General features: G+C 38.1%; 1 long non-coding RNA gene across 1 annotated transcript; it reads right to left on the bottom strand.

Moving 5' to 3' along the window:
• Positions 1–189: 189 nt before the first annotated feature.
• LOC120409999 lies at positions 190–27,666 on the bottom strand. The gene is made up of 2 exons (XR_005601896.1): positions 25,939–27,666; positions 190–746 (listed from the first exon to the last, which is right to left on the bottom strand). It is a non-coding gene; the product is annotated as an uncharacterized LOC120409999 (long non-coding RNA).
• Between the last annotated feature and the right edge of the window lie 123 nt (positions 27,667–27,789).

Consider the following 27,789-nt stretch of genomic DNA (forward strand, 5'->3'; position numbering starts at 1 on the left):
CTAGCAGGTTTCCTATGACTTCCAGATTCCTTTTCATGGGGAATCCCTGCAGTTTTTCTGGACTATGAGATTTCAGAGCAACACATCCATCTGGGTCTGTCTAGGCTAGCTGATGGCACTGCAAGTGTCAATTTCATTCATCATCCGCAAGCTCAGGGAAGATGCTTTTAGAAAAATAGACAGAAAATGTGTATTCCAAAAACATTTATTTGTATTCTTAAGCTTGTGAGAAACTTAAGATATCGGTTTAGTGTGACTCAGGCAAATGTTATATATGAAAATGATGAGATTTTAACTGATTCAAAGTCCTTCGATCTTTGTGAGTTTGAACACATCTTTAGAAAAATCATTATCATATTGTAGTGTGTTACCTTTAGATAGAACAAGCTAAAAAATGTATAATGTAATGCTAAGAAAGGTATAAAGCAAGTTGCTACTTGAGTATGTAGGATAGAGATCTTAACCTAGTACATCCATCAATGATTGATCTCCAGCCATTGTTGCTGTACTTTCAGCTGGTAAAGTGTCACTTTTGTGGGTCATTTTGGCTGCTTCTCTGTGTATCTTCAATGAATGAGGAAAAGACCCACACCTTCTGCCCTTGGCTCACCTTGCAGGCATTCTGTGGAGGAAAGTTGGGGCACGAGGTGCTGCAGGCAGCTGCTGAGTTCCCAGGCACTGAGGGGACCATGTACTCGTACTGCCCACATTATGAAGACCATGGTCTGCACTGGAAGAGACCAGGGCTGCAACAAACAAATATAAATAAAATGTTTATCTTCTTATTTTGTGAACTTCTACAAAATTAAGAGCTCAGCTTTGAGAAGATTACACTGGCAAATTCTTCTCTGTTGTGAGCAGGATCTTGCTGTCATCATTCAAGGAGGAGTTTCATATTCTGGCCCTAGCTTACATTGTGAAAGAAATCTGGATATTTCCTAGAAGCCTGAAGGTTTTTGGCTACTAGAAATGCTAGAGATTTCCTCATGCTAAGAAAAACCACAGGCTTCTCCAATTACAAATATAATTGTAATTCACAATTAGAAGTTACAATAAAATAACATTTCCTGAAGAACCAAAGACCAGTTTAAACTTGCAGTCATTATTTGCAGGGCAGGAAGGATGGAACTGGATTGTAGCTAGGACTATTTACGTGGCTTGTACATTTCCCTTAATAAAAGAAACATTATGCCCAATTTGGACACACTCTTAAAAAGGCAAAGTGAAGCATTTGGAATAAGAAAAGCATTTCTCAAATGTCTTTTTCATCTTCTCCATCATTCAGTCCCAAAGAGTTCAAGACACATTGTTGTCTGTCAGACTAAACAGAGAAAGGAAAGCATTATTCAATTCTTGAAATATTTCAGTGCCCACACATCTTCAGTTCTCATGACTTTTTTTTCAGCCATTTGTGTCAATGATACTATCTATTCAGAGAAGTAAGAGGCAATAGAATAGAATGTTAACCTCTATAATGTCTTTCATTCCACATACTACCCGAAACAAATGCTTTACCAAGTTAAATAACATAGCTATAGAATTAAAATATTCCAGAGGGAGAGGCAAGGAAAAAGCCAGTGTTTTCAGTTGAAAGTGGAAGAGTGATGGCAGCTTCGAAGACCTGTTCTGGGATGCAAATGAGGATGTTCTTATAACCTTCAGTTCTATATTTCAGGGACTTTGCTAAGGGCAGGATGCTCAAGCAGAATTTGGAAGAGGGCATTTCCAAGGCAGGAAAACAGGGCAGAATGGCATTTCAGTTCTATTTAACCACTTCAGATCTATCCTGCTTTCATGTTTTTTCTGATTGAGTAAAAAACTTAAAAGGATACAGTTTTCCAGACTAGCATACATTGATGTGACTCGTAATTCTGCAGCATGATGCTGGTTTATATGAATTAGATGTGTGATAGATCAAGAAAGTGGAAATATTAGGATTTTGTGAGGTTTTGTAATTATGAGCTGAAACTTTCCTAAGACAGCCTGTGAGATTTTTGATACACTTAGGTAAGATATTCTCTTTCTGTCCAGAGCTTAACTTCCAGCACACGTTTGAACTTCAGTTCCAGTCTGAAGTTTTATATTAATCAGGTCTGAATTTTGCATCTTTAGTGTATTTTTCTCTCTTTTATCTTGTCCCTACTGTATGGATGCAATTTACAAATATTGTCTCACTACTTAATCTGTTACTGATGAGTCACCGTCTTGATAGAAATGTATACAAAGGTATACAAAATGCTAAACTAGAATAGAGCATAATTACAACACAGTGAACTATTTGGCAGCTGGCTCATTAAAATAGTCACGGAGATAGTTTTTAAGTCTGTATAAACATGAGTAGTAAATGCTGTATCTCTGTGCTTTCCAAGGAAAATTGTACATAGTCAAAGTGATAGACTCCTTACAAATATTGGTTTAGTCACATTTAGTGATTTATGGAAGTAGACTGGTCATCCTCATGACAGCCAATAGGTACACCTTTTCTCTTTGACATTTGTTAGTCATTAAAAAGCTACCTCAAAATATGTATGCTTGACTTTGAGACCAGCATAAGATTATACTGGGAAATACCCTGAAGTCTAAATGCCTACAGAAATAAATATTTATTTTTATAGTTACCTGGATGTTGTGAAGAAGCAGTGACAAGATGAAGAGGGTGTAAATTCTCCCCTCCTTGTACAGTGGAAAGTGTTTTCAGTTTTATACTACTAGTGTAATTCTGTGAATGAAAAAATATAAAAGTTCTGTGTAAAATAGAAAAATTCTACTTGCAAGAGGCAGGTTACATTTAACTGAATCTTTAAAAATGAAGAGGCAGTATAGATGAATTTATTTGTTCACATTTAGGCATGAAATAAATCTTCACATAATCCAGTAACAGTAGATACCTTAACAGTCTTCCAGTAATTTAACAAGGATGGAACAGCAGTGTAGGTAATGGTATTTAAAAGTTCTTAGTTATTGCTTGGTGCTTGAGGTTCTGCAATCCTACCCCTGAATTTATGAATGTATTTGTCAAACAATTCTATACTTTAGTCAAAACTGAAGATTTTTGAATTAACAGCCTGGCTTTGGAAGGATAACTATCAAAAAGTCATGACAGCAGCAGCTGGCATGGGTCTGCAGGATACCTTTTAAAAGAAACTTGATATGAGAATGTCAGCTGGTCAGCAGATTGCATTTGCACCTCTCTTGAGCTTCAGCTAGAGGAATATACAACAAAAGGGTGAAACGAGTATTTCCTGCTGCTTTATCCCTGTACTATTTGCCACAAGTACCATTATCACAAGCCTTTTTTGTGTTATTCCTTCATCCCTGCAAATATTCTTCAAAGAAAGGTCAGGGATCTATAGAGCTAAGCTTAATACTGTTTTTGAAATATACTATGATGTGCTGCAGACCAGAATCCAACACATGAGATGGTCTGATCATTCCCACTTATACAAACAGAAATGACCACATTAACTGGTGACTCAAATTAGGTCCAGCTGGAATCCTTAGGTGAATTAATAATTTTCAAAGGTACCAAGCAGAAAGCTATTTCTCTGCCTTCTGAAATAAATTGTGAGTGCCCCAAGGAACGGGAAATAACTGATAGTCTTCTTAATGTAAAACCTTGTTTATTTTCCTTTTAACACTCTCAGAAAATCAAAATCGATTACCACATTTTTACCACATTGTAACTATTCTCAAAATCTGGGCTGAATACTCTGTGCTATATTGCCCAACTGGAGAAGTAAAGAGGAAATAATTATCTCTCTTACATATTGCAGTGTATAGCTATTCAATGACAGAATTCTTCAATTAAAAAAGAATTTGAATTAAGTAGATACAAGTCCTTCTGGTATTTTTCTCTACTGGGGTATCCATGTACAAGCACTGATACTTTTGCTCTGATCATCCCAAGAACATCTCCTATAAGGGCTGGATGTGTTTCACTGCTCACCATATGTCATAATTTTTGCAACAAAATACTGAAAATATTTTTTAAAATCAAAGGTCCAACTAGCTTAATGTCATGCCTCTAACAGTGGACAAATATAGTTGAAAAAAGGATTTCAGAATAGGGCCAATGCACAGATATTTCTACAACATACTTTCCTGACATTCTGGGATTTCCTAATGAAACAATAATATTTCTCCATTAGAAATATATATTATGTACCCATTACTTAGTTGTGAACACCTGTCTTATGGAAAATAAGTATGTCCAGATAAGCATGTATGCACACACACATATTTGGTTGTTGCCAGTGTCTTAATACATATGTAGATAATTTCCATTCTAATGCCAAAGTGCATTCTTGGGCCATGTGGGCCATGGCAGTAGGAAGGCCTACTAAACACACACAACAGTGTGTTTAAAATTTTCACTGGTTGTCTAGTAAGCACACCCTTGCTGGCTCAGAACACCCAGCCTTCATGCATCAGTCCTCAAAGACTGTGGACGCTTGAATAAGCACAAATCACAGAGAATCACAGAAACTTTAATGTTGGAAGAAACCCCCATGATCATCTAGTCCAACTGTCAATTTAGAACCATAGTCACCCCTAAGCCACATCCTCAAGTGTCACATCCAGACACCTCTTGAACACTTCAAGAGATGGTGACTCCACCACCTCCCTAGGCAACTTATTTTATGTAATATTTAATCTGAATCTCTCCTGGCATGACTTAAGGCCATGTTATTTCATTGCACAAAATTGTAATAAAAAAATAGTAAGGGAAATTTTCATTGCCTTTTGAGCCTTAGTTCTGGGGAATGTTTTCTGGCCCTTTTTTCCCCCCAAAGCTTTAAAATAAAAATTTATTTCCAGTTCTTGAGGTGTCGTGTAGCCACATCTTCAAATACTCTGAGCTCTAAGAAAAGAAGCAAATATAGCTAGCATTGACACAGCAAGTAATTTTTAGGTAAAAAGCTTCAGTCAGGCTTTCACAGCCACTGCTACATTCCTTCTTTATGATGTTTTAGAAGTTCCAGACAGAAGAGGAAGTGCTGAAATACTCAAAGAAAGGCACTTCACTGCTCCAGAATGGAGTCCTGTCTGGAACTCACTGTGAACCACTGGACCTCATAAGGGAGACTGTCCTTGGGTGAGGCTGATTCTGGCTTCTACAAACCTATGGCAGCTGAAGACTTGAGCTAAGATGCAGGGCAATAGACTGTGACCTTTTGTGTGCATTCTTCCCATAATTATACAATAAAAATGCAGACTGTTATTTCTATCTTGCTAAATATCAGCTGTGAGTTTGAAACTGTCCAAGATCCAAAACAACACACTTTCCCTTTAACTTAAAAGCTAAAAGTAGGCAAAATCCACAATTTGGAGATCAGGGATAGCAGTATGTCATACAAAAAGAGGCATAATATGACAATACTGATGGGACTTTGTGTTTGCCTGTTGGGTAGAAAGTGGAATTTCCCAAGACCTTCTAGGAAAAGGCAGTATGGAGTCCTTTTGGGTTGCCAGAAAACACTGACAACCCTCAGGTGGGATACCCTTTAGGAAGGTTAGAGAGTGGGTTGAGGGAAGGATCTGAAGAAAAGGAAGTCATCATTGTGGACTTTCCATAAATGGTGAGGTAAAAGGTTAAGAAAAAATAGCAGAGGAACTAGAGTTTTTTTATTTACTGAAATTATATTTGCCAAATGAAACATTGTTATTCAATGAGAGCAGGTGATAACAATTCCTGAGATGATATCCTGGGTCCCATGACCATTTAATCCTTGCTCACCTGTGTACCTACAAAATCAGAGTGGGAGGAGATGTCTGGGGTCAGTTCAGTAATTGCCTTTTTGGCATGAAGTTGTGCTTGTCTTTCAGATGATCAGAGAAACGTATTGAGCAGTGCCTTGCAATCAGTGATAGTGCAGAAGGTATCATAGATCTTTCTGATATTTAGTTGGCTTTGTGCCTCCACCAAACCGTGGCTGCTGAGGTAGCTATGCAAAGCTCTACATCGTGCTGGCTGAGCTCTTCCTGTATAATAAGGAATGCTTGAATAAAGTTAACCCAGAGTAGATTATCTACCTTGCAGCCCTGTGGAGCTTCAGAAGGGCTGGGAGCACTTCAGTAGTTAACTGGTTTGTGTTCACCATGGGTCTGATAAACCAGAAGGGAAGTCTCTTCCTCTTCTGAGCACTTTCTGAAATAGTTGTTTACTGTGGACCTTTCATGCCACTTCACTAATGTCCTCTGGTTCTCAAAGTATCTTGTAGTTTTACAAAAAAGGCTGAATGGTGAACTTTGTCTCATGATAATATAAGAATTAACAGTCACAGAAGATTTAAATGAGTTGGATTAAAGTCAAGTCTGTCAGCACAGCCCATTGGCGTAGTAAAAAGATGAAGATGTGAGTTATGATGTATCTCCTGTGTGTTGTAATTTTTTGTATGTGAAATAGTTAAGGAGAAATATTAACGGTAGTTTCAATGTATTTCACTCTGATATATAATCTAGAATTCACAAATATTCTTGAACAGGTAATAAAATGGAGATGTTTTGCTCCCTGATGAAGAAATTACTTTACAAATTAATTTCTTGTAATCAAAACTTTTCCAGACTTATGCTACATTCTGCAATAATTTTGTTAGGAAGGTGTTGTAGATCCAGAATAGAATTTCTAGTGAAGATGAAATGCAGTTGCAGAGCAGGTATAACCCAGTGTGCAGAGCCATCTGCCTAATTCCAATGAAAAACCTAAAGTTAAATCTCCAACACCCTATAAACTGTTAGTGCTCTCTTTTTACCCCAATCCCCTCATGACCAAGCATCAGAGGTTCCTTTGAGGATTTATGTTTTCTATAGAATCTGGTAATACTTAAACGTATTATGGCTTAAAATTAATGTGAAGAAAAAGATAAATTTTCAAGTATTTTTAAAGAAAATAGAATTTAAACCTGTGAATTTGGGGAGTCACAGCTGTGCATTTTGCCAAGAACAGCAAAATTAAGAAAAAAGTTTTCTTATTTTTTTCCTTAGTCATCCATCTTAAATGCAAATGCTGCTATTTCTCCTTATGTTGACACTGAAAATACAATATACAGGTTTTTAATAGGATTTTACTGTGGTGAGAATCAAATCCAGTATTATCCAATGACTTTGTGAAGGAAATGATTAACTCTGGAGAAGTGACTACAGACAAACTTGGAGAGAGCCAACAGAACTATAAGAAAAATTTATGTCTATCCACAATGTTGTTTTTGGCACAAAGGAAAGTTAATGAGCAAGTGCAAGAATAGGAAATAGCTGAACTTTGTCAGATATTTTTGGTGTTCTGAAGAGGGCTGTGAGGAAATCAGCAAGAGTGAGAAAACTCCCAGGTATGTCCACAAAATTACCTCTCCTTAGATGAAGGATGGTGAATTGTGGCTTTTCAGGTGAGTGAAGGCTACAGCCAAAGCAGGTCATGCTTTAGGCAGAACTGGAGTGCACTTTGGAAGTCAATCTGAGTGTGGAAAATAGAGAGATGATAGGAAGTGGGATCAGTAAAATAGGGAATAGCAATTTTGACACATTGAATATATTACTCCTGTGTGATCAATGAACACGCAAGGCCCAAGAGCACATGCTCTAAGATTGGGACTTGCTTCCTTTTCCGGCTAGAAATAGACCTGGGTTTATTTAGTGTTGTCCTTGGTTATGGCAATATTATATCTTGCCAAGAAAGAGTTATCTTTTCATTGCTTCTGCCACCTTTTCCTCATTCACCTGTGGTGACAAGGTGAAAGGGCTGACACGGTAAAGCAGAAATATTTCCTTATGTGCTTGTTTCGATTTTGAGCTTTAAGGTTGCTCCTCCTTTGGACTCTAAAGAAAGCAGAGCAATGCAGAAGTATGTAAATAGCTTCTGGGTTGCCAGATAATAGAATTCTCTCATGAGTTAATGAGAGGATGGGCACTCAGGTGAGAACAGCTGTGGCTCTGTAATTGTTGTTTTTCCCATGTATGTGCAAGTCTGGGTTTTTTTAATACCTGAAAATGCAGAGATTTTTGCTTTGTTTCTTGCATTCACTATTCTAACATTCTTCTTTTTTTTTTATAAACAAGAATCAATTATCCTTTGGTAATTTTGATTTTAAAGAAAATATTTAAACACTTATTTATTTTTTACTAAACACGGGCCTGAAAAAGCGTGTGTTTAAAAAGTAATTTTGAGGTGAGGTTGAGAGTCGTGGAGACAAGAAAATCTAGATGGAGTTGGTTTTTTTTTTGAGAGAAGAAGAGACAGTAGCACCTTCTGTGAAAATCTTTGAGGAAAAAATCCTCAAATGTTTTCAGTTTTCTGCTTCCTGCAGGTATAAGATGAAATAATAGCTTCCTTCCACAAAACAGCTGTGTTTCCTTTCATAATATAGTGGATAGAAGAGCTTTGATTTTGGCCAAATTAAAAAGGGGACACTGGTACTTGTTGTGAAGTGTGTATCCTATCCTCCTACTGCACAAGTAGGAGAGCTGCAAACAGAGCCTTTTTCTCTACGCTGTGATACTCAGTACTTGGAAACATGATTCTGCATGTGTTTAACTTTCGATGCACGAATAATTCAGCTGAAGTCAAGCTCACATGTGATTCCACACACCCTTCTTAGGAAAGTAGTCATTACTGCTGGGAGTATTCCATGGAGCTACGTGTATAAGGGCCACCTATATCGAGAACAAACATAGACAGTGTTGCCAGGGAACCCCAGGAGATTTGAGAGTGCACGACAGCAAGAACAGACTGAAAGGGTCTGTCCTGTACTGCTTACACTGCAGAACGACACACTCTGGATTATAATCAGCCCCTTGAGGGCTGCCAGTTTATCCTGCCTGTATTTCACTGCAAATCATTCTTCTCTGCTGGGTGTATAGCTGCTGTGACACTGCTGAGGTCATTTTACTTGAGCCAAGGTTGCAGTCACTACAACGAACGACTTCTTTGGCAAAACATTGACAGCTTTATGGTGAAAGTAATGGAGTCCAGCATGTCCTTCTTTATTTTTGTATCAGAGGTTTTTAAGGCTTTGGCTACACCATTAAAACTAGTCAATCAGGTAGATCATATTAACCAGCCTTCTTTCTTCTCTCTGACACTGTACTCACAAGCCCATCCTTGCATAAGGGTCAGAATGTTGCTATTTATATATTTCTAGGTTTTTTTGGACCATGTCACCACTTGTTTTCTTTTTTCACAGCTTCTTAAAAATCAAGATTCTTGTCTTCCCCCTTAGGGCATTTCTTGATTTAACTCACCTACAGAGGAGGACAGCTGTTGTTGTTATTCAGGAAGAGAGCCACTGAGATCAAAGACTAGCTATGCAAATTGTCTACTCTTTGCACCTTATTTTATTGTCATGGTGTCACCTCTACCTGTCTTGTCTGAGCATCTCTTTCACCATTTTGTTACCTGGTTCTATGCTAAAAGACTACAATACTGACCTTAGAATCACAGGTTCATAGAATATCCTGAGTTGGAAGGGACCAACAAGGATCACCAAGTCCAATTCCTGGCCCTGCAAAGAACAGCCCCAAGAATCCCACCATGTGCCTGAAGCATTGTCCAAATGCTTCTTGAGCTCTGTCAGCCTTGGTGCTGTGACCACTTCCCTGGGGAGCCTGTTCCAGGTGCCCAACCACCCTCTGGGTAAAAAGCCTCTTCCTAATATCCAACCTCAACCTCCCCTGACTCATTTTCATGCCAGTCTCTTGAATTCTGTCACTGGTTACCAGATTGAAGAGATCAGTGCCTGCCCCTCCTCTTCCCCTCTTGAGGAAGTTGTAACTGCAATGAGGTCTCCCCTCAGTCTCCTCTCCTCGTATGGCTTCCCCTCAAGGTCCTTCATCATCTTCATTGCCCTCCTCTGGATGCTCTCAAATGCCTTAATGTCTTTTTTGTATCATGTTGCCAAAAGCTGCCCCCATAACTCGAGGTGAGGCTCCTCCAGTGCAGAGCAGAGCAGGACAATCCCCTCCCTTGCCTGGCTGGCGATGCTGTGCCTGATGAACCCCAGGACATGGTTGGCCCTCCTGGCTGCCAGGGCACTGCTGGCTCATGTTCAACTTGTCATCAGCCAGGACCCCCAGGTCCTTTTCTGTGGCACTGCTTTCCAGCCTCTCATTCCCCAGTCTGTCTGTATATCCAGGGTTGCCCCATCCCAGGTGCAGAAACTGGCATTTGCCCTCGTTACACTTCATACAGTTGGTGATTGCCCAGCTCTCTAATTTATCCAGGTCTCTCTGCAGGGCCTCTCTGCCTTCCAGGGAGTCAACAACTCCTCCAAATTTAATATTGGCAAACTTACTTAGTGGTTTTATTTGGGTTTTTTTGTTGTTGTTGTTTAAAGGGCTCTTGTGTACTTTGCTTTTTCTGTGTACAAGGCTTTAGTCAATGTATACAGTAAAAGGTATCTGTATACATGAGGATTTGTGGACGCAGTAGAAGTGTACACTGGCAACTGCGTTCCTTAGCCTTTGACTATTGTGTGATTAGCTCTCTGGGCTTTTTATGTTGATTCTTTAGATGCTAAATGCAAATAAAAAAAGGGAGGCAGGACTGTGAATTCATGTAGCTTTGTCTCTTGCCTCTGAAATTTATGGATACAGTCCTCTTAACAGCAAAAATAAAACCCAATCGATGTGGATGATGAAAACAGAACATCTCTTGTTTCAGACACTAATTTAAGGTCAGGAGGTAAAAGTGAGGGATAACTAGGAATGTCTTAACAGATTCCTGCCCTGCCATCAAGGCTTTGAATTTCTGTTCCTCTCTTTCAATCTTCACTGCTTCACAGCAGTATTATAGAAAGTAGTTAATTGGCCATTGTTTGTGGAATTAGTTTCTAACTGCAAATGAAAAATACAATTTTCTCAACTTTGGCTGAGACATGACAATTTGATTCCATTTCAATGGGTGTAATAATTTTCTATTTTGGTCTGGCTTTTTGCTGAAAGGGAAATAGGTGTGCAAAGGAATTTTTGGAAAAGGCTTCGTAAGGAGTTAATGGAAGAGACTGGTATGAAAACTAGACAGATGTTACGAATTCTAGAATAAAACCAGGTTCTGGTCAGTGGCGGTAGAGGCCACAACCACCTTTAATAGGCATAATCTGCATATAAGTAGCAGGTAAACTTTGTTCTGTTCGACCTGTGATGTTTAGAATGAAGAAGTAAAGGCAATGACATATGTTTTCATTAGCTTCTTCCATCAAGTTTGCTATTTAAGCCTTTTCTCAGAAAGTAGAAGCAGTTTTATTTTATTTAAATTGATATATTAATTAAATTAAAAGCAGCACTGCCTTTCAAACCTTTTTATTTTTTTTCCTTCCCCCGAGATAACATACCAGAGTAAAGTTATAGATACAAAAAGCATGTATGTTCAGGAAATAGGTGTTGTATCTCATCTTTGTTTCAGAAACTTCAGCAGTGGACTCCCTCAATAGGCAGTGATCTGCAATACCAGATATTCCTAATAAACTGAAGAGTTCAGGTAAGTGTAATAATATATTTAAATTATTTTGGATATACAGGATCACATTTTACTGGTTTTTTTGTTTTTTAGAGGTTCATTTTTTCACATACTGATAAAGAAATAAGTTTTGAACGAGTTCTCATGAGCTTTGAAATTTTATTCAACCACTCAGTATTCTTTTAACTTTAAATACTACAGGAGGCTTTCTCTGTGTGAAGGGCTGACAATTGAAAAATGTGTTTGCACAGTATGTTCCAGAGACCTTGGAAGGTGTGAGGAGGACAAGGAAGGTGCATGCATATGTTGGCTGTTTTCCATTATATTCCCAAGCTTGTTTATTTTTTTGTGCTCTGGTGTCTGAACTACTCTTTTGTATTCTGTGTATAGAACTTCAAATTTGTAAAAATACTGTCACTGGAGATCTTGTCCCACTTATATTAGTGTCTCAAAACTGTATATATTTCCAATGCCTCAGTGACAGAGAAGTATTATCATTCCCATTTTAAGTGCAGAAAGTGTGCAATTTTTCCAGCATGACATAGTCTCTCTTTTTCAAGATGAAAATTAAACACACAGGTGCTGGATTCAAGCTCAGTTTGAGCATGGTCTTCGCCTGCATTGGAAAGGGAGAAATTGTACTTTTTCTAATCCACAATTAGAATTCTTCTTTAGCCTAGAAGTGCTGGTTAGCTTTTAGTGTCTGAGCAACAAATACATGACTAACCAGCTCCTAGAAAAAAAATTAATTCTAAAGGCTGAATCCTTGGACTCTTAAACTTCTTCAAGTATTGAGCCCTGTGACCTTCACTTAAGCTCTTTGAGTTCACACAGCATCATACTTAACCCTTCTTTCCTATTTGACTTTATTATTTCTCTTAAATAGTGTCACCTTCAAAGCATCTGAATGGGCCACCAGAAATCTAGGCTTAGTTCCTGGTCTTGCCACAAGCTTCCTTCAGCCAACACTTTATATTCCCTGCTTTCAGTGGGTTGTGGACTTAGGACTTTTGGCCTAGGGAATGTGGGTGAAGGGACTTTGATTTTTCTGTAACTCCAGTACTACTGTGATGCAACTATGAATAATCATATTAATACTGTGTTTGTGTACATAGACATACACTGAGTCTCTCTCTCTCTCACACCTGTGTCATGATTTGGGCACATGGAAAGAAAAATAAGAAACGCAAAAATTTAATAATTTGGGATTTGTCAGGCTGAGGGATGCTATCTCTCTGCACAATCTCAACAAATCATGATGAAGTGCCTAGGCAGGGAAGAGACAATGCCCTGGAGCTTGTTTCCCATGTGTGTTAGGGTGTTTTCTTCTCCACCCCCTCTCCTACTTTACTGTTCTTCTTTCTATCACTGTAAAAATTCTCTAAGACATTCTGCCATTAACCAATGGATATGCAAGTGACTTAATTAAAATAACTTCAATTATACTGAACACAAGAAATTAATTATATAAATTAAAACAATCATTGTTGTCCACATCAAAAAGATTTTAGCAGTAAGACAGGATACACAGATGAGAACCACATAGGCAGCAGAACATGGTATAAATATTCTGATAATTTAAAAAAAATCAAAATTCCCTTTAGTCTGAGTTTAATTATCCTGTTAAATTATAGTGTAAGCATTTTATTTCTATTGACTCTGAAGGAAGAAATTCAGTGAAAATTATGAAAATATTTTACAAGTGATCAGCAAGTTACATGGTGATATACACTGTTGCTGCTATTGTGGTGGTTGCTGCTGTGATGGTAGTGATGGCTGTAGATGAAGGCTCCTTTTGTGTTAGGTGCTGCACAAACACTGTGTGAGGAGAAATTACAGCAGTGAAGAGAAATAACAGCAGTGAGAAGAAATAGGGCTATATGATCTCTAAAACAAAGGCAGAAGAATCTCCAGGTAAGTGGTGAAATGACTTCTGTATCCCCAGAGGCAACAGAAGGCTAAGGGGCAGAGTTAAAGCAAAAGATTAACAGTGATTTAAAACCAATTTAAAAAATCCAGTAGTTAATGAAAACTAATCTTCCATTTTTACACTAGGAAAACTTAGATAAATGGATAGAGAGGCCACAAAATGCAACTAGTAAGGCACATAAACTAAAGCCTGTCAAGGCTAGGATTAGACCTTATAACTTGACTCACAATTCCTTGCAGTAAGAAAATCATACTGCATAAAATTAGTTGTTGTGTGTTTTAGTCATCCATTCTCTGATTGATTAATTTTGGGGAAATAAAGCATCATCATAAATACTTTTAAGTCAGTACAAACAATATACTTAGTCTACAGGGTTTTCTTTCCCTAAAGGTCTGCTTTGCCTAATTCCCAGATAAACTGGAACACCTCCGGTAAACATGATCACTATGCTTTTCCATATTTCAGAGATAGAAGGAAATCCCTTAGTCTGTATGAACAATGTCTAGCTTGCCTGCCTTTTGTAGAAGCCTGAGTATTCAAAGAAAAGCCAGTGTTTCTGAACAATACAGTAAAACAGAGACTGCCTTTGGACAGCAATTGTCCCAAATACTTTTTATGGATTCAATGATCCTGCTCCTTTGGAGCAGGTGGTGTTAGCTGCAGGTAGTTTCACCATGACTTGTTTTTTTTTTTTCCTCTCTCTAAAAACTATTTGTTTTATCCTTAATGACTCAACCACTTTTGCCAAAAAGGCTTTTTATTTTCTAATCCTCACAATGGGACAGAGAATGGTGTTGAAAGGTATTGTAGCTGGCATAGCCTGAAGGCACTGTGAAGCTGGGTAAAATACTTTGTCTCTTTCTCACTGTTTAATCTTGGCTTGCAGTCATACTGACTTATTAAAACAAAATGGAAAAAAACCCAACCCACCCAAATATTCCAGCTTGATTTTTATCATGAAAGGACTTCTGTGCCAAGAAGGCACCTGGTTGGTTCCAGAGTGTTGTTTTCCAATGTAGCCAGATTATTAATTATATTTCTTTTGAAGGGCCAGGTCAGAATTTTGAACTCTGAACATCATTTACCTCTCCACAAAAAAAGCAAATATATAAACCAGCTTTTATTAATTAACCCATCCTGAGATTGCAAGGTGCTGACAAGAGGGCACAGTTGTACTAGAAATTTGGATTTCCAGATGAAATTTGGAATGTTTATGAGCTGTTATGGCTTTACCTTTTCATCAGCATACCCCAGGAGCTTTACTTTGTTCCTATTTCCAGTATAATTTTAGACTTCTGTCAAGTCTTTATCAGATATCTCTTTGTTTCTGACCCTGAATATTTGGAGATTAAGTCCTGAACTTGCCAGTTCCAAACCCTAAGATCATAGCAATGATGCAAGAAGTCAGGAGCCAACTGGAAATTTAGTAGCAAAAGTGAAATTCAGAACTACAAGCATATAATGAGCCCAAAGAGACACTTCCAGAAAAAAAAAAAGCTTGGAAGCTGCTATTCTAGAAATGAAGTGGTGGCTGTCTGTTGCTGTTATTGCTGGCTAAATTATGACAGCAGGCTGAACACTGGAGAGAGACACACATGAGTACCTTATGTGATCTTGAAACAGGATATTTTTACTGCAACCCACTGGAGTAAAAGGGATACCAAAACTATACTGAGAGGTATCTACAGCAGAATGAGACTAAAATTACTGGCCTTCAGTGTTATTTTCCTGCAAGAATAACAGTGAGGCTGACTGTAGGCTCCCCACCTGGTATTCCCAATGAACTCTGGGTGTACATCACATTTAGACCAACCCTAGGGACATATCTACTTGCCCAAGCACTCTCTAGCTTTCCAGTCACCTCTTTTAAAAGCGTTAGTCCAAAAACAAAGCCTGATAGTTTCTCCTATCATGATTCTGATGTTGCTTATCATGGATGCATATGGGATTTACAGCGTGATTTGAAACTGAGTTGTTTGCATATCTGTCTGGGTCATGTGATTATGCTGGAACACAGAATGTTCCTCAAATGCTCTGTCACATAATGTGGTTGTAAGCTGTAAGAGCAAAGAGTATTTTGCATAATACGCCTTGTAAACAAGGACCTCAGAGTAGAAGGTTCTTTGTGCACTTTTGTTACTTGTTCGTTCTATACCATTGAAACAGTTTCCTTTATTCACCATGAGATTCGTCCTGAACAGGATCTGGTATATATTTTCTGAGCCACTTCATTCTATCATTACAATATATTCTTTTATTATGACATCCTAGTTAGTATGTTGTTTGGTCTTAAAAATTAAGCAAAGTTGAGTTTGGGTGATAACTGGATGAATGTCTTCCAAGAAAACATCAGTGTTACACAGGAAATAGCATTAGTGATTCATAACAAAATTATGATTCTTCAATTTGAAATACTTCAGAAAGAATAAATCTTCTGTATTTTGAAGAGGTAAAAAAGCTGAATCATTCTTTTCAACATGAACCCTGAGGGTTTTGGTTTTATAGTTGGTTTGAATTTTTTTTTTTTGTGTGTGTGGGAAGCCTCTCTGTCTTATATGAATTGTATGGTGCTGCTTAACTGCTGCCCTTTAGTAGCCCCAAGACTAGTCTGTAGTGGTCCTACCTGAGTGTCTCTTGGATATTTGTAGGATGTATTTGATAATAAATCACTTGACCCACCACTACTTCCCTTGCTGCCAATATACAAACACATTATACTTCCTTCAGGGTGCAGTGGGTGCAAAAGACTATTATGTGCATAATTAACTTGCTGCTTAAGGGAGCTGAGTAATAAAGACAGGTGGCTTCCTTAATACGAATCAAATATGTTGAAGAAAATGTTGCTGCTAAAAAAAAAAAAAAAAATAATAAAAGGCATTCACTATTGGGAAAATTACTTGACCCCTTGTAGAAGTGGAGGATGTGTGTAGGATGGTCAGGGAATGAGATTTTAAATGTAAAATTTCCAGTAAGATTACTGTTTCTCATCAGCTTTCATATTTGTATCAAATGGGAGATATTTGTATCAAATGGGAGAGAAGAAGATGAAAGCCTTACTCACAGACACAAAGTGAGCCAAAGATTAGCACACATTATTCTCCTAGTTTCCTGAACTTTTGGAAAACAATTTGCTTTTTGCCCCTTCTGTGCAATTTTAGGAGAGGTTTGTTATTATGAACTAAAAATGAACAAAAGAGTACTTATGCCGTTGTAAGCGTAGGATTCATCTACATCAGCAGAGCCCTTCTCCTCATTACAGGCTTTTGAAAGGTCTAGCATAATTTAGCAAAACTTTGCAATGGTCTTTCTTTGCCAGTAGAGCAACAAAAATCGGGCCAAGGTAAGTGTGATCTCATATATAATTCAAATGAATTTGTATTATAGACTTACATGGTCCAATGCATATTCCTTGCCCAAAGGAAGATTCAGCAGTGATATTACATCAGATGGTTATGTTCTTCAGAGGGACATCATCAGTCTGGAGAAATGGGACTGCATGAAGCTTGACAATGGGAAGTACAGTGTCCTGCACCTCGAGGAGAACATAGCCCCATCCACCAGGAATTCTGGGTGTCTCGGAAGCAGCTTGACAGAAACACACCTGGGTGTCCTGGTGGACTCCAAGCTGAACGTCAGCCAATAATGTGCTCTTGCAGCACAGAGGACTAACAGCCTCCTGGTCCACCTGAGAGACAGCACTGTCAGCAGCCCAAAGGAGGGGATTTTCCTCTCTACTCCGCATTGGTGAGGCCCTTCCTGAAGTGCTGTGGCCAGCACTGGGTTTCCCAGTACAAGAGGGCGTGGACATGCTGGAGCAAGTCCAGCAAGGACCACGAAGCTCAGTAAAGGAATGGAGCATTTCTTATCCTAGGAGAGTCTGAGTGAGCTGGAACTGTTCAGCCCAGAAAAGAGAACTCAAGGGTGCATATATGGGTCATATTGTCACCTATATTCATGTGTTTAGTTCCTGACATGGGTAGGGGTTAAAGAATATGAAGCGAGACTCTTCTCAGAGTTTCTCAGTCAAGACTCAGACAAGAGAAGAGACAATAGACACAAACTGAAACACAGGAAAGTCCAGTTAACAGAAAAACCCATTTTTGTTGTGAAGGTGGTCAAATAGGTTGCCAAGAGAGGTTGTGGAATGTCTGTCATGGAGATTCAGCTCCTGACTGGAAAAGACTTGGAGCAACCTGCTTTAGCTGACCCTGCTTTGAGCAAGGAGATTGGACTTTATGATCTTTGAGGGCTCCTCACTCTATGATTCTGTGTAGCTACCTATAGGAAACTGAGCTGTATAAACAGTGGGGAAAAGTTGCTGCCATATTTTGCATTCCTCAGCAAAACTAAGGTTTCCTGGAATGATCTTTTGAGAAGAAAATATAGAGGTCAAAATCCTTTGAACTCTAGAAACCGTAGGTTTGTCAAATCTTCTGCAAGAGAAGGGGCAGAAGTCGCGTGCCTTGAAATCTCTACCAATTGAGACAATCATTTTAGAGTAATTGTAGAGAATAAGCCTATTTTGGCATAGGGGTGGACTGTGCAGGTCTCTGCCTGTGCAGGTAAATTTCTATGGTTCAAGTGTTTCAACACATGTTACTAAAGCAGTATTTTATTTGTGTTATGTAGACTACACGACAATGACTCAAAACTGAAGTTTGAATGTACTAGTAAAAAAAAAAAGATAGTACTCAAGGGGAGGTGACTTGCTTTGTACTGTTGTTATCCAAAACAGTTTGAGCTAACTCTCTTATATTCTAGATTGTGTGAAGGATTTATCTGGGTAAGCAAGTGGAACATAAGAAAGCAAAATGTGTGAAGCCAGGTTTGCTAGTCTAGCTGTGTCCTTCCTGGCTCCTGGAATGCTTATTCACTTCTTACGTCTTTTGCCCATCTGCAGGACCTGAAATTGGAGGTTTTGTTGATTTTGTTGTTGTTCATACCTTCAAATATGCCTGAAATATTTTTAAAAGCTGATTAATTATGCCTTCCCAGCATGGTGTGGGAGTTCACTCAGCTATCACTTACCTGCTTACCACTTTTACTGCTTACCTGATACAGCATAAAGGATTACTTTTTACTGCATGGTTCCTCATTAATTTTTATTAGGTGCTGGTCAACTCCTTAATTCAATCCACTCTAATTAATTAACGTGATAAGACACAATACCCTAATATACCTATTAATACAAATGAGTGGAATCAACTTTGCTGCACACCTGTTCTCAGTAATCTGTGCAAATACTAGTGAATTACCATTGCCTCTCAGAAATAACATCCACAGTGACATCTTTGTTGCTGGCTGATGAAGCTCATGTTATTGCATTACACAGGATGCTTTGGAAAATGCAGTCTCTGTGACTGTGAACTATGGCTGAACTTTATACATCTTGAAGAGACTGCTCTAATTTGCTTGTGACCCCACCAGAACTGTCTGCCTTTATGGCTGGAAATGCTATAGTACAAAAGTGTCTCAGAAATATCAATGTATTAAATATTGCTAGAATCCAAAGGGCAAAATCAGAACAGACAAAGTAGAAGTGGACTTGAGTCTGATGGCTGTAAATTGATCCTCTGTACAGGGAATTATTTCCTTGAAATCTGCTCTGGCTCACTCAAGGTCATACAGGCCACCCATGACAGAGGACATCTATAGCTCTACAGCAGTTTTAACCACAAGGTGCCTGGAGGAGAGGTGCTAAACTTGCAACAGACCTGGCCTTCATTAGAGATTGTGAAAGAGGAAGAATATGCAGATAATGTAAATTTTATCTAGTGAAAAACATTTAACATATTTTGTCTCAAAACTGTTAGACAAATTTGATTCCCTTTTCTCCCCTTCATGATAAGAAAAGTAATTGCAGTACTTCTATCTTTCTTTAGCTCTGATTTGAGTCAGTCATTGCCGATGTTGTAAGATGGGGACAGTGAGACATATAGGCATCTTAGAATCTGTAAGGAAGTCCATTGCAGATTATGGACTGGACAAAAGGGGTTCATGTTTTCAATTTGGAAGCATAAAGTACTAGAATATATCCCATTTTCCCCTCTTCTCTGTCCCAATATCTGTTTGGTGGAATGGCTTGTCTACACACAGTTAGGAGTAATTTTCATATGACCATAGCCTGAAGAAACTACTATTCAAGTTTTCAGTTCTGTTTTTCCAGACATGCAAAATGCCAAGGCTCTGGGCTTGAGCTTGACTCAGGCATTTTAGAGGGGGCTGGAACTACATGATCTTTAAGGATCTTTCCAACCCAAACCATTCTATGATTCTTTTGTACCAGCTTCTCGAAAGAGAGCATAACCTAAGTGGTACACTTTCCTACCTTTTCCACAGACAAGTTTATAAGGTCTTAGATGCAAGGAGTAATTCCATGTTCATTTTCATAAAATCTGCTGACCAGAAATCAAGATTTCACTGCTCTTGAACACTTACAGAATGTCTGCTAAATACATTCAGATATCCGTGTATCACCAGTGACCTCTGAGAGCACAATAAGAAGAAACTGATTTGCCTCTGAGAAACAGAAGTGATGTTTTATATAAATTTACTTAAAATATCTTTGGAAGAGAGTGCTGAAAATGGTTAGGAAAATCAATGGAGTTCACTAACCAGAGGGATCTTTTCCTGCTTTTCAGTAGAGACAGCAATGACTGGCTGGGATTATTGTAGCACTGCATTGATCAGTTAGATACAAAAATTATTTTGTACTAGAAAAATTGCCTTTGCGAGTTTAATGCTTTATGGATTAAAATTTGGTATGCTTGAAAGTGAAAAGCAAAGCTGAGAGATACATCCCAAGTCCACACAGATTTGCTATGAAAGCAAAAAGTGTATCAGAAGAGGGAAGGATGAATAGTTGTATGGGAAAAGGGACAGAAAATTTTTGCCCAAGTTGGTAAGGCCTTTAGGTGTGAGAAACTGAAGTGTACTCTTGCATGCTTGCTGCATGCAGCCCAGACATTTTGGCTGGCATGATGGGGAGAATGGCAACAGGTATGGAAGTGTCACCCTAGCAGAGCAACTCCTAGCAAGGTGTTAAAAAACAAGTAAAATGAGGGTTTGAAATTCAGTTGGTGAAGCATACTGCCCTTTTACTGTCCACCTCCTTCTTACAAGGAACAAAATTAAGGTCTCTGATGGGAAGTGCAGCATTTTTCTTGAGGGCAGGAGTGCTGAGAACACTGTTCTTAGAAATAGTAAGGTGTGGTTTTGCACAAAAAATAAAAAGTTTTTTGTTTTATAGCTATGAGTACCACTGCTGACATGAAACCGAACAATTCAGGGAAGGCAAACACCTTGGAAAGCACATAAAAATTGCTACGAGACTTCTCCTGGTAAAGTCAGTGGGACTTTTTGCCTGGTATGTTGAAAGGTTGAAATCTCTGTAATAAAAAAAAAAAAGAGAAAAAAAGGAAAAAACTTTAGCATATAATTTAGGTCTTGACTTTACTGCTTTATTTGTGTAAGTAGTTACACTCTTTTCCAAAGGCTTATTCCATGTGGTGAAACATTACTTTTTCCTAAGCTATGTTGCAGTGTAAGTTTCTTAATAGTTTTCAGACATAAAGGTATTTGGGGGCATATCTTTCCCTTGTTAAAGTAATGACCAACGCTTCTCACTTATTTCAAGAATACTGTAATATATTCAAGGCATTTTTAATTAAAATGGATTATTCAGTATATGTACAGCACTTTGAAAGCTACGTAAGTGCTAAGTGTCATTACTATTCAACTCATTATCTTTTACATTTATCGTAAAACTAGCTATGACTTAGCTGCTGTTAAGCTTCTTAGTTCTCAAGGAAAACTAATATTACAAAACACTTTGACTTTTTTTTTTTTTAAACGAGGCAAATTACTACTACTGCGATTACAGCAATGATGATAGTGTATGAGCACTAACTGAACCAATGTAGAGGCCAGTTGTTCTTTAGGAAACTATACATTTATGAGTTGCTATGCTGCACTTAATCATAATGGTCCCATTTGGAAGCACGGACACATGAACATGATTTGTCATTGCTCCACTCTTTTTACAGACCCCATACATGCAAACAGATACACCCTTGGGAAATGGTAACTATACACCTAAATTGTGTCAGTGGTCACAGGAGGTACAGGGCAGTGGGAAATCAGAACTGGAACACACCCACAAGGCACTTGCATTATGCCTGCACATATGTGTTTCAAGAACGGGACACTTCAGCTAATGCTGTCATAAGAAATTTGTTTCTGTACAAGTGCATTTGAAAATCCAGGCTTTTGAAGTTTCTATCTGGACTAAATATGCCTTGCTTAAATTTAGGTGTGTGCATGCTTCAATGTTTTGCAAGATATTTTAAGGGGGTTTTAGGAAAATGATCTTATTTTGTCAGGAAGGGGCAGAACTTTAACTTTTTTCATGTGAAATTAGAATCTTGCTAGCACCCTAGATTAGAATATTGCTAGTCAATCTGTCAAGTTTTCCGCTGAATAATTTATAGTAATAAATATAAAAGTCTACCACTAGATATGTCAATAAATCTGTTTTTCTCAGTGTATATATACCTTATCCACGTATATTCAGAATGTTTTGATGTAAAAACCTGAACTTTACTGTAAGGAAAGATTGTGAGTTAATAGGAGTGGGGTAGAATAATATTGTGGCTACCTCTAAGGTAAATGCTATGTGGCATTATTTAGGCTACAAAAATACTTGCCATATTTAGTTGTCTTTTGGCTTGGTTGTAACAGAAGGACCAGAAGAATACTTCCGTTCTTGGAGTTTTTAGAAGAAATATATGGCAACATATAGGATATAGTCTATCTTTGTTATTTATTAAATTAATAGTGTCAATCCTACCTGTACACAGTGAAGATGAAGGCCCTTTTTTCACTAGCAATGAGACTTCATAAAGAAAATCACATAAAAACTTGATAAGGTTCTTGGTACTATGAGTGTGAGGGAATAACAGATTACTGCCTAGGTAACTAAAGGTATAATGAAACCTTACAGGTGAATGGCATTAATTTGTGTCTCTGCTGCATTATTCTGATTACTGCTGTTAGCAATATCTGGCATTTATACATCTTTCCCCTGAAGATGTAAAAAGCTTCAAACTTTGGAAACCTCACTTAAGTTTCATAAAAACCAGTGTTTGATATAACTCTCTAAGTAAAAATAGGTATATAGAGAAAGCATGGCAGAGGTTTTCAGTGGCTTATTTAAATGTACACAGTGAGTTGTTTGCTGACTGGGGACAGGTTTTTTGATTTTAATCTACTGTTCCATCTAAAATTCTTCTTTCCACCACCACAATTCTTCTGATGTAAAGGGAATTATATTTAACTTTCTGAATCACTGCATTTTCTTTCAAATGCCTGTTCAAACATTTTTAGGAGGAAATGAAAACTAATGTTCCTGGGTACATGCTCACAGCATTTACTGAAATGGTCTGTCATGCTGAACCTTAGAACAAGCGGCTTTCATCATCTGTAAAAACTTCACCTTTCCCAAAGGAAGATTTTTCCTTCTTCAGGTTGGGAAGGTGGCACAACAGACCTCACAACAGATATTTAGGCAACTATAAAGAGCAAAGGACATTGTGAGGGCATAAAAAGCAAATATCATAGACCCTGTACTTGCGTTAAATTTATTCTAAGACAAAGTTTTGATTTTTTTTTTAAAGTTGAGTTTCCCCTTTTGGTAAACTTGCTTTTTTAGGGTAATCCAACATTAAATCATCAAAATCTTCTTTTCTTGACCCTCTGTTGTTGAACATTAGTTGTGGCGGCATCAAGTAAATAAGAACCTGAGAATCAAACCTGCTATTTTCTTTCTATTTCTGGCTGGAATGATTCTTTGCCTTGATAAAAGGAGTAGAGAGATATACTGAAATAGAAGAATTACAGGACCCTGAAATTCAAGTTCTGGCTTGTGACTGCAAATTGCTGAAATTCTCTGAGGCTCTGCCCCTTTCTCCACTTCATTCTTTCAAACTTTTGTACTTAAATTGAAACTCTTCAGGGCAGGGATTTTCTATAATATATACTAATTCAGGGCTTAGCATAGTTGACGATTTAACTTAAACATCATATTTAAGAGTGAAATGAACAAACCATAAAGAAATGAGCATGAATCACTGACCCTAATGTGGGGAACTGTGGTAGGAGATGGATGGAGGCAGCCATGGGATTGTACAAGTGTCACAGACTTCTAACCACAGAAACTGAAGACTGAAAGAACATGCTAGGCCTAAATGATTTCTAAACAAAAAAGGGTAATGGGATTAAAATGAATTAAAACCAAACAAAATCAAACAACAAAAGAACCAAAGTGGGAATGGAAAACTTAAATTTCACTAGAATCAAAGCACAAGTTTCAATAAAGCTGAAGTCTGAGTAAGTCTGAAGTCAGTGTCAGTGGGAGACAGAAAGTATTCTTATTTCTTACAGTACAAAGCTCTGGAGTACTTTCTACTTCTCACATTGTTGAGTAGGTATCCTGTCTAGCATCCCTATTATCTGTGGAAATACAGCTCAGAAATTTGCAGGTTTTCATGTAAAAAATGAAACATTATTGAAATAGTGGGTTTATCAAGTGACTGACTTGAAATATTTTCCTCCATTTCTTCAACTGCCAGAGATCTGGAAAATACTGTCATGAGGGGAAAAAAAAGCACATAAATTTATACATATTTAACATCCCTCTATAAGAAGCACAATGGGCACTTCTTGCATTATCACTTAGGTTGTTTTTGGATAATAGAATGAACTATTTGTAATGTAGCAATGAAAATGTTCTGTATGGACAGTTTGAAAAACTGAGGAAAATATAGTAGAAAACCCAGAATGAGCAGATGATCTGAGTAGTCTAGGAAAAGCTAGAGCCCTGGGGCTAAGGAGACTTTGAGCAATATTGTTCATGTGTCCCATATACATTTAACAGTTTTTAATAAACCCATGAAATGGAAGGAGTTCATTAAAGTAATGCCAGTCTTCAAATGGCCTGAAAGCTGTTATTTATACACTTGAATGTATAAAACCAAGCTGTTGCAAGGAGATTTGGACACCTACAATATGGTTTCATTCAAAGATTTGTAGTTTCTGTCATGAATACTGAAAACATTGAAACAAAAAAAAGAAGCCTTGGCTTTCAGTCTTTGATATAAGAAGTTCCATATCCTCACTTAGGGAAATAAATTGCCCATGAACTCCTTACTGCCTCATCCAAGAAGATCTAGGTATTTTCCTTATTGCTGAGGATGATGAGCTACAAATGTATAGATTTCCCAGAAGATGCAAACTTCTAGGATATTTTGGCTGCAAATTCATGATTTTTAAAAGGCATACAAATGATGGTAATAGAGTACTGACAAAACTGAGAGAAGCAAAGTTAGGTAGGAAATTTGAATCCTACTGAAAAAAAAAATTCAAAGTTGTCTGATCTGAGACTGAGTATTGATGGTATTTGGATATATACAGTTACTAATCTCATGCATCTAAGAGGCTATTCTTGAGAAGAAGGTCAGTGGTTTGCTGGGAAAAAGGAAATGGACCCTTCTTAACTGGAAAAGGTGGGGCTGGAGGGCTTTTCTAGAGCTTTGAGCCAAATTACTTAGAAATGGCTACAGAGATGATAAAATTTTATACAGATTCTCTCTCCGCCCTGACAAAGTCTTTTGATTATCTTTATTAATAAATCAGCTTCCCTGTTTTTCTTTAAAGAAACTACCTTATCTTTTAGGGTGGATAGGGTGTTTTGTTTTGTTCCAAAATTAGGTCTGACTCAGCCAGATGTGTTTTAGCATCAGCTTTGTTGAAACAGGGAGATGATTTTTGTTTTGCATAGAAATTTGGGGATCATTAGTGAAGGGATGTGAGGAATTCTTCTAGTCTCAAATTTGACACTACTATACAACCACACCCATGAGTCAATTTTTTCATTTTGCCATCATACAATGAATGCAGGCCCTTAGAAGGTACCAGACTGACAGCTTTGAAATTTACAGAACAGGTTTTGCAGAGGCATTAGCAGTTCCAGTTCTCCTTGTGTACTTCGATCTTTCTGAACCATTGTGTCTTGATTATAAGACAACCTTGGTTACTGCCTGGTATATCTAGGTATAACTTGCCAAAATGATATTATCTTCTTTCCTTATCCAGCAGTGACCCAATTATATGGCCTTTTCCTTCTTTAGTTCATTTGAATACTGTCCCAGTTTGGCACCTATTGGATGAAATTACTCTAATTGTAGCCCTGCTTTGTGGACTGACTGGGCAGTGAGACTGACTTCCTTTATCTACTTTAGGGACTTCACTCCATGCCATTGGAGAGCTGCTTCTGTGGGCAATTTGCATTCTTCTTACCTGTACTCAGCTGCAGTGCAGATAAACTTAAGGGATCAGGTCTCTGGGGTATTAAATCAACACCTCTCACAGCTGCCAGTTTCACAAAATAATCAACTCTCAATTATGCGGCATAATGGCAATGGTAGAATAACCCAAATAAAACAAAAACAAGGCTTATACAAAAGGTAAATAAATTAGGCAGTAAGGATAGATTTAGTGTGCTCACCTTGGAAATGCTGGTAAGCAAATTCCTGTAGAGAACGGAGGCAGCTTTAAGCAGGCAGAATGGGGCTGGGGATGAACGATGCTCCATTCAGACATGGTGATGTGGCCAGGAGTGATGGAGGCAGGTAAGGCCTGGAGAATCCACACCATGGATAATCCGTTCAGATAACACTGCAACTTGTGGGGAAAAAAAAAAATGCTTTTTTCATTAAACATATTATTTTTTTTTAAGAAAGCATGCTGCTGGTCCTAATCAAAAAGTGTAAATAGACAATGAAGGCTCAATGGCATTTTAAGTGAGGGAATTGCTGCTGAGAGATGGGAGTGCTTTTTCTCTTTTGGCAAAGAGAAAAAATGCAGGTTTATGAGAGGCACAAATTCTTGTTTGGCTTTAATAAACAAATTTTGCGCAGGGCAGCAAGGCTGAGTGAAACTTTTCCCCATCTCTAGCCATATCACTCTGCAGCTGCGCAATTCTCCAGGGATAAGCTCATGGACACACTAACTAGCTCGGAAACAAAAAGCTTCATTCTTTGGTTTTGGCAGTGAAAGCAATGAGAAGCAGCAAGGCAGGCACACAGGTTGTGCTGAATCCTTTGGGATGATCTCTCCCATGAACCTCCTGGGGGTAGGACCCAAGCAGAAGCCTTGCTTGCCTGTCACTGAGAGGTACTCTTTCACAGCTGTGCTGCAAAGAGTAACTGCATTCAAAATAGTCTTACTTAGTTGGAGAAAATGAGTCTGAGTAACCAAAATATCAATCAGTCTACTTGGTTTGTACTCTAGTGTCTTGATACGGTGTGTTTGAGTGCCACTGTAGCTTACACAGGTAGTTAAGCAACAAGCAAGTAAAAACCTACACAAAAAGGTGAAGGTTATAAAATACACTCCCTGGCATACAGAAAGCTAGTATGGATCCACTAGAAAATGAGATTAGAGGACGTGGCCTGAGATTTAGTAACTCCACCTCAAATTTTCTGTGTCCAGGTAGAGTTATCAAGAGAGGTGCAGTAAACGAACTTACTAGGGACTCATACCCTAATCTTCATGCTACTGTGGTTGAAACTGGAATGAAACACGATGCTACGTACGGTTTCGGTTTTGATGGCACTGATTTTTATAAACATTACAAAATATGAACATCTATACCGATACTGTTGACTTTAGCCACATACAAGGTTTAGTAACAGTAAATGCTTTAATGTTGTTGGCTTTGCTCATTCCACCTTGACAAATTATGGATGATATGTTTAATTTCCCATTACTGAACCTGACTGCTCCTTAGATTATGAGAGGATTTTATTTTCTTTTGCTGATGAAGAACTGAGGTACATTGTAGGGCTATGCCCAAATTATATAGGAAGGTATGGCAGAGCAGGTAACTGAAAAGAGCTTTAGCTGAACCCTATCTCAGTTCTTTCATGCGTGAATTGAATCCTGCCTAATTATTCCTCATATATCAAATTCATCCCATTTTCCTTCAAGAAGAACGGCTTCAAGACTTCAAGGCTCTCTTAGTGTCTCAAGGTCTGAAAGATCTAGCCTTTCTTCCTTGTTTCATTACCATCTTCACGCTTCAAAAGTGAGATTATGCTCTATATACCAGACTTTCACAAAAGAGACAAGTAGTGATTTCCCTTGTATTTTTGATGTCTGAGAGAAATAAACACAGGGATCAATTGTTTCAGTCAAGAAGGAGCAACTACTAACTACTGTCAAAAAGCAGAGTTAAGCTTTCCTTCTCTGTTGAGGGCTGCTGGACTCTCCTGTCAAGCTGACTAGTAGTGCATTGTGCCCTGCAGAGACAGGCTGCTTCTGAAGACAGCAATGAGAAAAACGATCTTTTTACATT

The sequence above is a fragment of the Corvus cornix genome, chromosome 5 (genome assembly GCF_000738735.6).
Source record: "Corvus cornix cornix isolate S_Up_H32 chromosome 5, ASM73873v5, whole genome shotgun sequence".
NCBI lineage: Eukaryota > Metazoa > Chordata > Aves > Passeriformes > Corvidae > Corvus > Corvus cornix.